Raw genomic sequence first — 12,500 nt, forward strand, 5'->3', positions numbered from 1 at the left:
TGCACTAACTGGATGAGTCGAAGTGTAAAAAGCGACCCATCCAGATACAACAATGCAAAAGCCTACAACACCTGGTATTCCCAGGCAGTCTCCCATCCAAGTACTAACCAGGCTCGACTCTGCTTAGCTTCCGAGATCAGACGATATCGGGCGCATTCAGGGTCAGATGGTCGTAGGCCATGCTTGGAAAGACCTGTCGCACATTCAGATGTATAAAACAATCAACATTCAACTATACTTCTGGAGGTCATCGCTCAAAAAACCTTTATACTGGTAGAAACGAAGTTGTAAACTGAGTGTACCAGCCTGCAATAGATTAATGTGTCCGTCCGTCCGTCCCCTTTCAATACTTTAACGAAGTGAAATCTCGTGCTGTTTGGTGTATAAAATCAGTAATAGACAGCGCAGAGACTTGTCCTACCAGCCCACTCTGCAGGGACCTGTTTCTGAGCTCCTGGTTGTGCCCCGAAAGAGTGGCATCAAACATTATATTACAAAAAATATTGATCCCAATGCAGTACACCATATCGACGTGAAATTGGCAGGTGCACTCACTGGATGAGTCGAAGTGTAAAAAGCGACCCATCCAGATAGAACAATGCAAAAGCCTACAACACCTGGTATTCCCAGGCAGTCTCCCATCCAAGTACTAACCAGGCTCGAGCATGCTTAGCTTCCGAGATCAGACGAGATCGGGCGCATTCAGGGTGATCTGGTCGTAGGCCGTGCTTGCAGAGACCTGTCGAACACTCATATGTATAAAACAATCAACATTCAACTATACTCCTGGAGGTCATCGCTCGTGAAAACGTTTATTCTGAGCTCCTGGTTTAGCCCCGAAAGAGTGGCATCAAACAGTATTTTACAAAAAATATTGATCTCAATGCAGTACACTATATCGACGTGAAATTGGCAGGTGCACTAACTGGATGAGTCGAAGTGTAAAAAGCGACCCATCCAGATACAACAATGCAAAAGCCTACAACACCTGGTATTCCCAGGCAGTCTCCCATCCAAGTACTAACCAGGCTCGAATCTGCTTAGCTTCCGCGATCAGACGAGTTCGGGCGCATTCAGGGTGAGATGGTCGTAGGCCATGCTTGGAAAGACCTGTCGCACATTCAGATGTATTAAACAATCAACATTCAACTATACTTCTGGAGGTCATCGCTCAAAAAACCTTTATACTGGTAGAAACGAAGTTGTAAACTGAGTGTACCAGCCTGCAATAGATTAATGTGTCCGTCCGTCCGTCAACTTTCAATACTTTATCGAAGTGAAATCTCGTGCTGTTGGGTGTATAAAATCAGTAATAGACAGCGCAGAGACTTGTCCTACCAGCCCACTCTGCAGGGACCTGTTTCTGAGCTCTTGGTTGAGCCCCGAAAGAGTGGCATCAAACATTATATTACAAAAAATATTGATCCCAATGCAGTACACCATATCGACGTGAAATTGGCAGGTGCACTCACTGGATGAGTCGAAGTGTAAAAAGCGACCCATCCAGATACAACAATGCAAAAGCCTACAACACCTGGTATTCCCAGGTAGTCTCCCATCCAAGTACTAACCAGGCTCGACCATGCTTAGCTTCCGAGATCAGACGAGATCGGGCGCATTCAGGGTGATATGGTCGTAGGCCGTGCTTGCAGAGATCTGTCGAACACTCATATGTATAAAACAATCAACATTCAACTATACTTATGGAGGTCATCGCTCATAAAACCTTTGTTCTGAGCTCCTGGTTTCTCCCCGAAAGAGTAGCATCAAACATTATTTTACGAGAAAATATTGATCCCAATGCAGTACACCAAATCGACGTGAAATTGGCAAGTGCACTAACTGGATGAGTCGAAGTGTAAAAAGCGACCCATCCAGATACAACAATGCAAAAGCCTATAACACCTGGTATTCCCAGGCAGTCTCCCATCCAAGTACCAACCAGACTCGACCGTGCTAAGCTTCCGAGATCAGACGAGATCGGGCGCATTCAGGGTGATATGGTCGTAGGCCATGCTTGGAAAGACCTGTCGCACATGCAGATGTATAAAACAATCAACATTCAACTATACTCCTAGAGGTCATCGCTCGGAAAACGTTTATTCTGAGCTCCTGGTTTAGCCCCGAGAGAGTGGCATCAAACAGTATTTTACAAGAAAATATTGATCCCAATGCATTACACCATATCGACGTGAAATTGGCAGGTGCACTTACTGGATGAGTGGAAGTGTACAAAGCGACCCATTAAGATCCAAAAATACGAAAGCCTACAACACCTGGTATTCCCAGGCAGTCTCCCATCCAAGTACTAATCAGGCTCGACCATGCTTAGCTTCCGAGATCAGACGAGATCGGGCGCATTCAGGGTGATATGGTCGTAGGCCGTGCTTGCAAAGACCTGTCGAACACTCATATGTATAAAACAATCAACATTCAACTATACTCCTGGAGGTCATCGCTCGTGAAAACGTTTATTCTGAGCTCCTGGTTAAGCCCCGAGAGAGTGGCATCAAACAGTATTTTACAAGAAAATATTGATCCCAATGCAGTACACGATATCGACGTGAAATTGGCAGGTGCACTTACTGGATGAGTGGAAGTGTAAAAAGCGACCCATCCAGATAAAAAAATATAAAAGCCTACAACACCCGGTATTCCCAGGCAGTCTCCCATCAAAGTACCAACCAGACTCGACCGTGCTTAGCTTCCGAGATCAGACGAGATCGGGCGCATTCAGGGTGATATGGTCGTAGGCCATGCTTGGAAAGACCTGTCGCACATTCAGATGTATAAAACAATCAACATTCAACTATACTTCTGGAGGTCATCGCTCATAAAACCTTTATTCTGAGCTCCTGGTTGAGCCCCGAAAGAGTGGCATCAAACATTATATTACAAAAAATATTGATCCCAATGCAGTACACCATATCGACGTGAAATTGGCACGTGCACTCACTGGATGAGTCGAAGTGTAAAAAGCGACACATCCAGATACAACAATGCAAAAGCCTACAACACCTGGTATTCCCAGGCAGTCTCCCATCCAAATACTAATCAGGCTCGACCATGCTTAGCTTCCGAGATCAGACGAGATCGGGCGCATTCAGGGTGATATGGTCGTAGGCCATGCTTGGAAAGACCTGTTGCACATTCAGATGTATAAAACAATCAACATTCAACTATACTTCTCGAGGTCATCGCTCATTAAACCTTTAATCTGAGCTCCTGGTTGAGCCCCGAAAGAGTGGCATCAAACATTATTTTACAAGAAAATATTCATCCCAATGCAGTACACCATATCGACGTGAAATTGACAGGTGCACTCACTGCATGCGTCGAAGTGTAAAAAGCGTACCATCCAGATCCAAATATACAAAAGCCTACAACACCTGGTATTCTCAGGCAGTCTCCCATGCAAGTACTAACCTGACTCGACCGTGCTTAGCTTCCGAGATCAGATGAGATCGGGCGCATTCAGGGTGATCTGGTCGTAGGCCATGCTTGGAAAGACCTGTCGCACATTCAGATGTATTAAACAATCAACATTCAACTATACTTCTGGAGGTCATCGCTCAAAAAACCTTTATACTGGTAGAAACGAAGTTGTAAACTGAGTGTACCAGCCTGCAATAGATTAATGTGTCCGTCCGTCCGTCCCCTTTCAATACTTTAACGAAGTGAAATCTCGTGCTGTTGGGTGTATAAAATCAGTAATAGACAGCGCAGAGACTTGTCCTACCAGCCCACTCTGCAGGGACCTGTTTCTGAGCTCCTGGTTGAGCCCCGAAAGAGTGGCATCAAACATTATATTACAAAAAATATTGATCCCAATGCAGTACACCATATCGACGTGAAATTGGCAGGTGCACTCACTGGATGAGTCGAAGTGTAAAAAGCGACCCATCCAGATACAACAATGCAAAAGCCTACAACACCTGGTATTCCCAGGCAGTCTCCCATCCAAGTACTAACAAGGCTCGACCATGCTTAGCTTCCGAGATCAGACGAGATCGGGCGCATTCAGGGTGATATGGTCGTAGGCCGTGCTTGCAGAGACCTGTCGAACACTCATATGTATAAAACAATCAACATTCAACTATACTCCTGGAGGTCATCGCTCGTGAAAACGTTTATTCTGAGCTCCTGGTTTATCCCCGAAAGAGTGGCATCAAACAGTATTTTACAAAAAATATTGATCCCAAAGCAGTACACCATATCGACGTGAAATTGGCAGGTGCACTAACTGGATGAGTCGAAGTGTAAAAAGCGACCCATCCAGATACAACAATGCAAAAGCCTACAACACCTGGTATTCCCAGGCAGTCTCCCATCCAAGTACCAACCAGGCTCGACTCTGCTTAGCTTCCGAGATCAGACGAGATCGGGCGCATTCAGGGTGAGATGGTCGTAGGCCATGCTTGGAAAGACCTGTCGCACATTCAGATGTATTAAAAAATCAACATTCATCTATACTTCTGGAGGTCATCGCTCAAAAAACCTTTATACTGGTAGAAACGAAGTTGTAAACTGAGTGTACCAGCCTGCAATAGATTAATGTGTCCGTCCGTCCGTCTCCTTTCAATACTTTAACGAAGTGAAATCTCGTGCTGTTGGGTGCATAAAATCAGTAATAGACAGCGCAGAGACTTGTCCTAGCAGCCCACTCTGCAGGGACCTGTTTCTGAGCTCCTGGTTGAGCCCCGAAAGAGTGGCATCAAACATTATATTACAAAAAATATTGATCCCAATGCAGTACACCATATCGACGTGAAATTGGCAGGTGCACTCACTGGATGAGTCGAATTGTAAAAAGCGACCCATGCAGATACAACATTACAAAAGCCTACAACACCTGGTATTCCCAGGCAGTCTCCCATCCAAGTATTAACCAGGCTCGACTCTGCTTAGCTTCCGAGGTCAGACGAGATCGGGAGCATTCAGGGTGAGATGGTCGTAAGCCATGCTTGGAAAGACCTGTCGCACATTCAGATGTATAAAACAATCAACATTCAACTATACTTCTGGAGGTCGTCGCTCATAAAACATTTATTCTGAGCTCCTGGTTGAGCCCCGAAAGAGTGGCATCAAACATTATTTTTTGAGAAAATATTGATCCCAATGCAGTACACTATATCGACGTGAAATTGGCACGTGCACTCACTGGATGAGTCGACGTGTAAAAAGCGACCCATCCAGATACAACAATGCAAAAGCCTACAACACCTGGTATTCCCAGGCAGTCTCCCATGCAAGTACTAACCAGACTCGACCATGCTTAGCTTCCGAGATCAGACGAGATCGGGCGCATTCAGGGTGATATGTGCGTAGGCCATGCTTGGAAAGACCTGTCGCACATTCAGATGTATTAAACAATCAACATTCAACTATACTTCTGGAGGTCATCGCTCAAAAAACCTTTATACTGGTAGAAACGAAGTTGTAAACTGAGTGTACCAGCATGCAATAGATTAATGTGTCCGTCCGTCCGACCGTCCTTTCAATACTTTAACGAAGTAAAATCTCGTGCTGTTGGGTGTATAAAATCAGTAATAGACAGCGCAGAGACTTGTCCTACTAGCCCATTCTGCAGGGACCTGTTTCTGAGCTCCTGGTTGAGCAACGAAAGAGTGGCATCAAACATTATATTACAAAAAATATTGATCCCAATGCAGTACACCATATCGACGTGAAATTGGCAGGTGCACTCACTGGATGAGTCGAAGTGGAAAAAGCGACCCATCCACATACAACAATGCAAAAGCCTACAACACGTGGTATTCCCAGGCAGTCTCCCATCCAAGTACTAACCAGGCTCGACCATGCTTAGCTTCCGAGATCAGACGAGATCGGTCGCATTCAGGGTGATATGGTCGTAGGCCGTGCTTGCAAAGACCTGTCGAACACTCATATGTATAAAACAATCAACATTCAACTATACTCCTGGAGGTCATCGCTCGTGAAAACGTTTATTCTGAGCTCTTGGTTTAGCCCCGAAAGAGTGGCATCAAACAGTATTTTACAAAAAATATTGATCCCAATGCAGTACACCATATCGACGGGAAATTGGCAGGTGCACTAACTGGATGAGTCGAAGTGTAAAAAGCGACCCATCCACATACAACAATGCAAAAGCCTACAACACCTGGTATTCCCAGGCAGTCTCCCATCCATGTACTAACCAGGCTCGACCATGCTTAGCTTCCGAGATCAGACGAGATCGGGCGCATTCAGGGTGATATGGTCGTAGGCCGTGCTTGCAGAGACCTGTTGAACACTCATATGTATAAAACAATCAACATTCAATTATACTCCAGGAGGTCATCGCTCGTGAAAACGTTTATTCTGAGCTCCTGGTTTAGCCCCGAAAGAGTGGCATCAAACAGTATTTTGCAAAAAATATTGATCCCAATGCAGTACACCATATCGACGTGAAATTGGCAGGTGCACTAACTGGATGAGTCGAAGTGTAAAAAGCGACCCATCCAGATACAACAATGCAAAAGCCTACAACACCTGGTATTCCCAGGCAGTCTCCCATCCAAGTACTAACCAGGCTCGACTCTGCTTTGCTTCCGAGATCAGACGAGATCAGGCGCATTCAGGGTGAGAGGGTCGTAGGCCATGCTTGGAAAGACCTGTCGAACATTCAGATGTATTAAACAATCAACATTCAACTATACTTCTGGAGGTCATCGCTCAAAAAACCTTTATATTGGTAGAAACGAAGTTGTAAACTGAGTGTACCAGCCTGCAATAGATTAATGTGTCCATCCGTCCGTCCCCTTTCAATACTTTAATGAAGTGAAATCTCGTGCTGTTGGGTGTATAAAATCAGTAATAGACAGCGCAGAGACATGTCCTACCAGCCCACTCTGCAGGGACCTGTTTCTGAGCTCCTGGTTGAGCCCCGAAAGAGTGGCATCAAACATTATATTACAAAAAATATTGATCCCAATGCAGTACACCATATCGACGTGAAATTGGCAGGTGCACTCACTGGATGAGTCGAAGTGTAAAAAGCGACCCATCCAGATACAACAATGCAAAATCCTACAACACCTGGTATTCCCAGGCAGTATCCCATCCAAGTACTAACCAGGCTCGACCATGCTTAGCTTCCGAGATCAGACGAGATCGGGCGCATTCAGGGTGATATGGTCGTAGGCCGTGCTTGCAGAGACCTGTCGAACACTCATATGTATAAAACAATCAACATTCAACTATACTCCAGGAGGTCATCGCTCGTGAAAACGTTTATTCTGAGCTCCTGGTTTAGCCCCGAAAGAGTGGCATCAAACAGTATTTTGCAAAAAATATTGATCCCAATGCAGTACACCATATCGACGTGAAATTGGCAGGTGCACTAACTGGATGAGTCGAAGTGTAAAAAGCGACCCATCCAGATACAACAATGCAAAAGCCTACAACACCTGGTATTCCCAGGCAGTCTCCCATCCAAGTACTAACCAGGCTCGACTCTGCTTTGCTTCCGAGATCAGACGAGATCGGGCGCATTCAGGGTGCGATGGTCGTAGGCCATGCTTGGAAAGACCTGTCGCACATTCAGATGTATTAAACAATCAACATTCAACTATACTTCTGGAGGTCATCGCTCAAAAAACCTTTATATTGGTAGAAACGAAGTTGTAAACTGAGTGTACCAGCCTGCAATAGATTAATGTGTCCGTCCGTCCGTCCCCTTTCAATACTTTAATGAAGTGAAATCTCGTGCTGTTGGGTGTAAAAAATCAGTAATAGACAGCGCAGAGACTTGTCCGACCAGCCCACTCTGCAGGGACCTGTTTCTGAGCTCCTGGTTGAGCCCCGAAAGAGTGGCATCAAACATTATATTACAAAAAATATTGATCCCAATGCAGTACACCATATCGACGTGAAATTGGCAGGTGCACTCACTGGATGAGTCGAAGTGTAAAAAGCGACCCATCCAGATACAACAATGCAAAATCCTACAACACCTGGTATTCCCAGGCAGTATCCCATCCAAGTACTAACCAGGCTCGACCATGCTTAGCTTCCGAGATCAGACGAGATCGGGCGCATTCAGGGTGATATGATCGTAGGCCGTGCTTGCAGAGACCTGTCGAACACTCATATGTATAAAACAATCAACATTCAACTATACTCCTGGAGGTCATCGCTCGTGAAAACGTTTATTCTGAGCTCCTGGTTTAGCCCCGAAAGAGTGGCATCAAACAGTATTTTACAAAAAATATTGATCCCAATGCAGTACACCATATCGACGTGAAATTGGCAGGTGCACTAACTGGAACAGTCGAAGTGTAAAAAGCGACCCATCCAGATACAACAATGCAAAACCCTACAACACCTGGCATTCCCAGGCAGTCTCCCATCCAAGTACTAACCAGGCTCGACCATGCTTAGCTTCCGAGATCAGACGAGATCGGGCGCATTCAGGGTGATATGGTCGTAGGCCGTGCTTGCAGAGACCTGTCGAACACTCACATGTACAAAACAATCAACATTCAACTATACTCCTGGAGGTCATCGCTCGTGAAAACGTTTATTCTGAGCTCCTGGTTTAGCCCCGAAAGAGTGGCATCAAACAGTATTTTACAAAAAATATTGATCCCAATGCAGTACACCATATCGACGTGAAATTGGAAGGTGCACTAACTGGATGAGTCGAAGTGTAAAAAGCGACCCATCCAGATACAACAATGCAAAAGCCTACAACACCTGGTATTCCCAGGAAGTCTCCCATCCAAGTACTAACCAGGCTCGACCATGCTTAGCTTCCGAGATCAGACCAGCTCGGGCACATTCAGGGTGATATGGTCGTAGGTCGTGCTTGCAGAGACCTGTCGACCACTCATATGTATAAAACAATCAACATTCAACTATACTCCTGGAGGTCATCGCTCGTGAAAACGTTTATTCTGAGCTCCTGGTTTAGCCCCGAAAGAGTGGCATCAAACAGTATTTTGCAAAAAATATTGATCCCAATGCAGTACACCATATCGACGTGAAATTGGCAGGTGCACTAACTGGATGAGTCGAAGTGTAAAAAGCGACCCATCCAGATACAACAATGCAAAAGCCTACAACACCTGGTATTCCCAGGCAATCTCCCATCCAAGTACTAACCAGGCTCAACTCTGCTTGGCTTCCGAGATCAGACGAGATCGGGCGCATTCATGGTGAGATGGTCGTAGGCCATGCTTGGAAAGACATGTCGCACATTCAGATGTATTAAACAATCAACATTCAACTATACTTCTGGAGGTCATCGCTCAAAAAACCTTTATATTGGTAGAAACGAAGTTGTAAACTGAGTGTACCAGCCTGCAATAGATTAATGTGTCCGTCCGTCCGTCCCCTTTCAATACTTTAATGAAGTGAAATCTCGTGCTGTTGGGTGTATAAAATCAGTAATAGACAGCGCAGAGACTTGTCCTACCAGCCCACTCTGCAGGGACCTGTTTCTGAGCTCCTGGTTGAGCCCCGAAAGAGTGGCATCAAACATTATATTACAAAAAATATTGATCCCAATGCAGTACACCATATCGACGTGAAATTGGCAGGTGCACTCACTGGATGAGTCGAAGTGTAAAAAGCGACCCATCCAGATACAACAATGCAAAATCCTACAACACCTGGTATTCCCAGGCAGTATCCCATCCAAGTACTAACCAGGCTCGACCATGCTTAGCTTCCGAGATCAGACGAGATCGGGCGCATTCAGGGTGATATGGTCGTAGGCCGTGCTTGCAGAGACCTGTCGAACACTCATATGTATAAAACAATCAACATTCAACTATACTCCTGGAGGTCATCGCTCGTGAAAACGTTTATTCTGAGCTCCTGGTTTATCCCCGAAAGAGTGGCATCAAACAGTATTTTACAAAAAATATTGATCCCAATGCAGTACACCATATCGACGTGAAATTGGCAGGTGCACTAACTGGATGAGTCGAAGTGTAAAAAGCGACCCATCCAGATACAACAATGCAAAAGCCTACAACACCTGGTATTCTCAGGCAGTCTCCCATCCAAGTACTAACCAGGCTCGACCATGCTTAGCTTCCGAGATTAGACCAGCTCGGGCACATTCAGGGTGATATGGTCGTAGGCCGTGCTTGCAGAGACCTGTCGAACACTCATATGTATAAAACAATCAACATTCAACTATACTCCTGGAGGTCATCGCTCGTGAAAACGTTTATTCTGAGCTCCTGGTTTAGCCCCGAAAGAGTGGCATCAAACAGTATTTTGCAAAAAATATTGATCCCAATGCAGTACACCATATCGACGTGAAATTGGCAGGTGCACTAACTGGATGAGTCGAAGTGTAAAAAGCGACCCATCCAGATACAACAATGCAAAAGCCTACAACACCTGGTATTCCCAGGCAGTCTCCCATCCAAGTACTATCCAGGCTTGACTCTGCTTAGCTTCTGAGATCAGACGAGATCGGGCGCATTCAGGGTGAGATGGTCGTAGGCCATGCTTGGAAAGACCTGTCGCACATTCAGATGTATTAAACAATCAACATTCAACTATACTTCTGGAGGTCATCGCTCAAAAAACCTTTATATTGGTAGAAACGAAGTTGTAAACTGAGTGTACCAGCCTGCAATAGATTAATGTGTCCGTCCGTCCGTCCGTCCCCTTTCAATACTTTAATGAAGTGAAATCTCGTGCTGTTGGGTGTAAAAAATCAGTAATAGACAGCGCAGAGACTTGTCCGACCAGCCCACTCTGCAGGGACCTGTTTCTGAGCTCCTGGTTGAGCCCCGAAAGAGTGGCATCAAACATTATATTACAAAAAATATTGATCCCAATGCAGTACACCATATCGACGTGAAATTGGCAGGTGCACTCACTGGATGAGTCGAAGTGTAAAAAGCGACCCATCCAGATACAACAATGCAAAATCCTACAACACCTGGTATTCCCAGGCAGTATCCCATCCAAGTACTAACCAGGCTCGACCATGCTTAGCTTCCGAGATCAGACGAGATCGGGCGCATTCAGGGTGATATGATCGTAGGCCGTGCTTGCAGAGACCTGTCGAACACTCATATGTATAAAACAATCAACATTCAACTATACTCCTGGAGGTCATCGCTCGTGAAAACGTTTATTCTGAGCTCCTGGTTTAGCCCCGAAAGAGTGGCATCAAACAGTATTTTACAAAAAATATTGATCCCAATGCAGTACACCATATCGACGTGAAATTGGCAGGTGCACTAACTGGAACAGTCGAAGTGTAAAAAGCGACCCATCCAGATACAACAATGCAAAACCCTACAACACCTGGCATTCCCAGGCAGTCTCCCATCCAAGTACTAACCAGGCTCGACCATGCTTAGCTTCCGAGATCAGACGAGATCGGGCGCATTCAGGGTGATATGGTCGTAGGCCGTGCTTGCAGAGACCTGTCGAACACTCACATGTACAAAACAATCAACATTCAACTATACTCCTGGAGGTCATCGCTCGTGAAAACGTTTATTCTGAGCTCCTGGTTTAGCCCCGAAAGAGTGGCATCAAACAGTATTTTACAAAAAATATTGATCCCAATGCAGTACACCATATCGACGTGAAATTGGAAGGTGCACTAACTGGATGAGTCGAAGTGTAAAAAGCGACCCATCCAGATACAACAATGCAAAAGCCTACAACACCTGGTATTCCCAGGAAGTCTCCCATCCAAGTACTAACCAGGCTCGACCATGCTTAGCTTCCGAGATCAGACCAGCTCGGGCACATTCAGGGTGATATGGTCGTAGGTCGTGCTTGCAGAGACCTGTCGACCACTCATATGTATAAAACAATCAACATTCAACTATACTCCTGGAGGTCATCGCTCGTGAAAACGTTTATTCTGAGCTCCTGGTTTAGCCCCGAAAGAGTGGCATCAAACAGTATTTTGCAAAAAATATTGATCCCAATGCAGTACACCATATCGACGTGAAATTGGCAGGTGCACTAACTGGATGAGTCGAAGTGTAAAAAGCGACCCATCCAGATACAACAATGCAAAAGCCTACAACACCTGGTATTCCCAGGCAATCTCCCATCCAAGTACTAACCAGGCTCAACTCTGCTTGGCTTCCGAGATCAGACGAGATCGGGCGCATTCATGGTGAGATGGTCGTAGGCCATGCTTGGAAAGACATGTCGCACATTCAGATGTATTAAACAATCAACATTCAACTATACTTCTGGAGGTCATCGCTCAAAAAACCTTTATATTGGTAGAAACGAAGTTGTAAACTGAGTGTACCAGCCTGCAATAGATTAATGTGTCCGTCCGTCCGTCCCCTTTCAATACTTTAATGAAGTGAAATCTCGTGCTGTTGGGTGTATAAAATCAGTAATAGACAGCGCAGAGACTTGTCCTACCAGCCCACTCTGCAGGGACCTGTTTCTGAGCTCCTGGTTGAGCCCCGAAAGAGTGGCATCAAACATTATATTACAAAAAATATTGATCCCAATGCAGTACACCATATCGA

The 12,500-nt window shown here is 45.4% G+C and overlaps 21 non-coding genes and 8 pseudogenes across 21 annotated transcripts; all 29 read right to left on the reverse strand.

Annotated features, from left to right (window-relative positions):
• Positions 1-59: 59 nt before the first annotated feature.
• On the reverse strand, positions 60-178 carry LOC142928230 (5S ribosomal RNA; annotated as a pseudogene).
• Positions 179-605: 427 nt separating this feature from the next.
• On the reverse strand, positions 606-724 carry LOC142927314 (5S ribosomal RNA). Its single transcript, XR_012944239.1, has one exon. It is a non-coding gene; the product is annotated as a 5S ribosomal RNA (ribosomal RNA).
• A 252-nt stretch (positions 725-976) lies between these two features.
• On the reverse strand, positions 977-1,095 carry LOC142928317 (5S ribosomal RNA; annotated as a pseudogene).
• Positions 1,096-1,522: 427 nt separating this feature from the next.
• LOC142926357 (5S ribosomal RNA) lies at positions 1,523-1,641 on the reverse strand. Its single transcript, XR_012943282.1, has one exon. It is a non-coding gene; the product is annotated as a 5S ribosomal RNA (ribosomal RNA).
• A 252-nt stretch (positions 1,642-1,893) lies between these two features.
• Positions 1,894-2,012, reverse strand: LOC142928234 (5S ribosomal RNA; annotated as a pseudogene).
• Positions 2,013-2,264: 252 nt separating this feature from the next.
• On the reverse strand, positions 2,265-2,383 carry LOC142925784 (5S ribosomal RNA). The gene has a single exon (XR_012942707.1). It is a non-coding gene; the product is annotated as a 5S ribosomal RNA (ribosomal RNA).
• A 253-nt stretch (positions 2,384-2,636) lies between these two features.
• On the reverse strand, positions 2,637-2,755 carry LOC142927329 (5S ribosomal RNA). The gene has a single exon (XR_012944254.1). It is a non-coding gene; the product is annotated as a 5S ribosomal RNA (ribosomal RNA).
• Positions 2,756-3,006: 251 nt separating this feature from the next.
• LOC142926465 (5S ribosomal RNA) lies at positions 3,007-3,125 on the reverse strand. Its single transcript, XR_012943390.1, has one exon. It is a non-coding gene; the product is annotated as a 5S ribosomal RNA (ribosomal RNA).
• A 252-nt stretch (positions 3,126-3,377) lies between these two features.
• LOC142927401 (5S ribosomal RNA) lies at positions 3,378-3,496 on the reverse strand. The gene has a single exon (XR_012944326.1). It is a non-coding gene; the product is annotated as a 5S ribosomal RNA (ribosomal RNA).
• A 427-nt stretch (positions 3,497-3,923) lies between these two features.
• LOC142926818 (5S ribosomal RNA) lies at positions 3,924-4,042 on the reverse strand. Its single transcript, XR_012943742.1, has one exon. It is a non-coding gene; the product is annotated as a 5S ribosomal RNA (ribosomal RNA).
• A 252-nt stretch (positions 4,043-4,294) lies between these two features.
• Positions 4,295-4,413, reverse strand: LOC142926925 (5S ribosomal RNA). Its single transcript, XR_012943849.1, has one exon. It is a non-coding gene; the product is annotated as a 5S ribosomal RNA (ribosomal RNA).
• Positions 4,414-4,840: 427 nt separating this feature from the next.
• Positions 4,841-4,959, reverse strand: LOC142927740 (5S ribosomal RNA). Its single transcript, XR_012944664.1, has one exon. It is a non-coding gene; the product is annotated as a 5S ribosomal RNA (ribosomal RNA).
• Positions 4,960-5,211: 252 nt separating this feature from the next.
• On the reverse strand, positions 5,212-5,330 carry LOC142928099 (5S ribosomal RNA; annotated as a pseudogene).
• A 429-nt stretch (positions 5,331-5,759) lies between these two features.
• Positions 5,760-5,878, reverse strand: LOC142927676 (5S ribosomal RNA). The gene has a single exon (XR_012944599.1). It is a non-coding gene; the product is annotated as a 5S ribosomal RNA (ribosomal RNA).
• Positions 5,879-6,130: 252 nt separating this feature from the next.
• LOC142926439 (5S ribosomal RNA) lies at positions 6,131-6,249 on the reverse strand. Its single transcript, XR_012943364.1, has one exon. It is a non-coding gene; the product is annotated as a 5S ribosomal RNA (ribosomal RNA).
• A 252-nt stretch (positions 6,250-6,501) lies between these two features.
• On the reverse strand, positions 6,502-6,620 carry LOC142927934 (5S ribosomal RNA). Its single transcript, XR_012944858.1, has one exon. It is a non-coding gene; the product is annotated as a 5S ribosomal RNA (ribosomal RNA).
• Positions 6,621-7,047: 427 nt separating this feature from the next.
• On the reverse strand, positions 7,048-7,166 carry LOC142926872 (5S ribosomal RNA). The gene has a single exon (XR_012943795.1). It is a non-coding gene; the product is annotated as a 5S ribosomal RNA (ribosomal RNA).
• A 252-nt stretch (positions 7,167-7,418) lies between these two features.
• LOC142927706 (5S ribosomal RNA) lies at positions 7,419-7,537 on the reverse strand. The gene has a single exon (XR_012944630.1). It is a non-coding gene; the product is annotated as a 5S ribosomal RNA (ribosomal RNA).
• A 427-nt stretch (positions 7,538-7,964) lies between these two features.
• LOC142927084 (5S ribosomal RNA) lies at positions 7,965-8,083 on the reverse strand. Its single transcript, XR_012944009.1, has one exon. It is a non-coding gene; the product is annotated as a 5S ribosomal RNA (ribosomal RNA).
• A 252-nt stretch (positions 8,084-8,335) lies between these two features.
• LOC142926829 (5S ribosomal RNA) lies at positions 8,336-8,454 on the reverse strand. The gene has a single exon (XR_012943753.1). It is a non-coding gene; the product is annotated as a 5S ribosomal RNA (ribosomal RNA).
• Positions 8,455-8,706: 252 nt separating this feature from the next.
• Positions 8,707-8,825, reverse strand: LOC142928142 (5S ribosomal RNA; annotated as a pseudogene).
• Positions 8,826-9,077: 252 nt separating this feature from the next.
• LOC142927892 (5S ribosomal RNA) lies at positions 9,078-9,196 on the reverse strand. The gene has a single exon (XR_012944817.1). It is a non-coding gene; the product is annotated as a 5S ribosomal RNA (ribosomal RNA).
• A 427-nt stretch (positions 9,197-9,623) lies between these two features.
• On the reverse strand, positions 9,624-9,742 carry LOC142926873 (5S ribosomal RNA). Its single transcript, XR_012943796.1, has one exon. It is a non-coding gene; the product is annotated as a 5S ribosomal RNA (ribosomal RNA).
• Positions 9,743-9,994: 252 nt separating this feature from the next.
• On the reverse strand, positions 9,995-10,113 carry LOC142928409 (5S ribosomal RNA; annotated as a pseudogene).
• A 252-nt stretch (positions 10,114-10,365) lies between these two features.
• Positions 10,366-10,484, reverse strand: LOC142928049 (5S ribosomal RNA; annotated as a pseudogene).
• Positions 10,485-10,915: 431 nt separating this feature from the next.
• LOC142927085 (5S ribosomal RNA) lies at positions 10,916-11,034 on the reverse strand. Its single transcript, XR_012944010.1, has one exon. It is a non-coding gene; the product is annotated as a 5S ribosomal RNA (ribosomal RNA).
• A 252-nt stretch (positions 11,035-11,286) lies between these two features.
• On the reverse strand, positions 11,287-11,405 carry LOC142926830 (5S ribosomal RNA). Its single transcript, XR_012943754.1, has one exon. It is a non-coding gene; the product is annotated as a 5S ribosomal RNA (ribosomal RNA).
• Positions 11,406-11,657: 252 nt separating this feature from the next.
• On the reverse strand, positions 11,658-11,776 carry LOC142928143 (5S ribosomal RNA; annotated as a pseudogene).
• Positions 11,777-12,028: 252 nt separating this feature from the next.
• LOC142927893 (5S ribosomal RNA) lies at positions 12,029-12,147 on the reverse strand. Its single transcript, XR_012944818.1, has one exon. It is a non-coding gene; the product is annotated as a 5S ribosomal RNA (ribosomal RNA).
• Positions 12,148-12,500: the final 353 nt, after the last annotated feature.

Source organism: Petromyzon marinus, chromosome 23 (assembly GCF_048934315.1).
Source record: "Petromyzon marinus isolate PM22_M1 ecotype Great Lakes invasive population chromosome 23, UKy_Petmar_22M1.pri1.0, whole genome shotgun sequence".
NCBI classification, from domain to species: domain Eukaryota; kingdom Metazoa; phylum Chordata; class Hyperoartia; order Petromyzontiformes; family Petromyzontidae; genus Petromyzon; species Petromyzon marinus.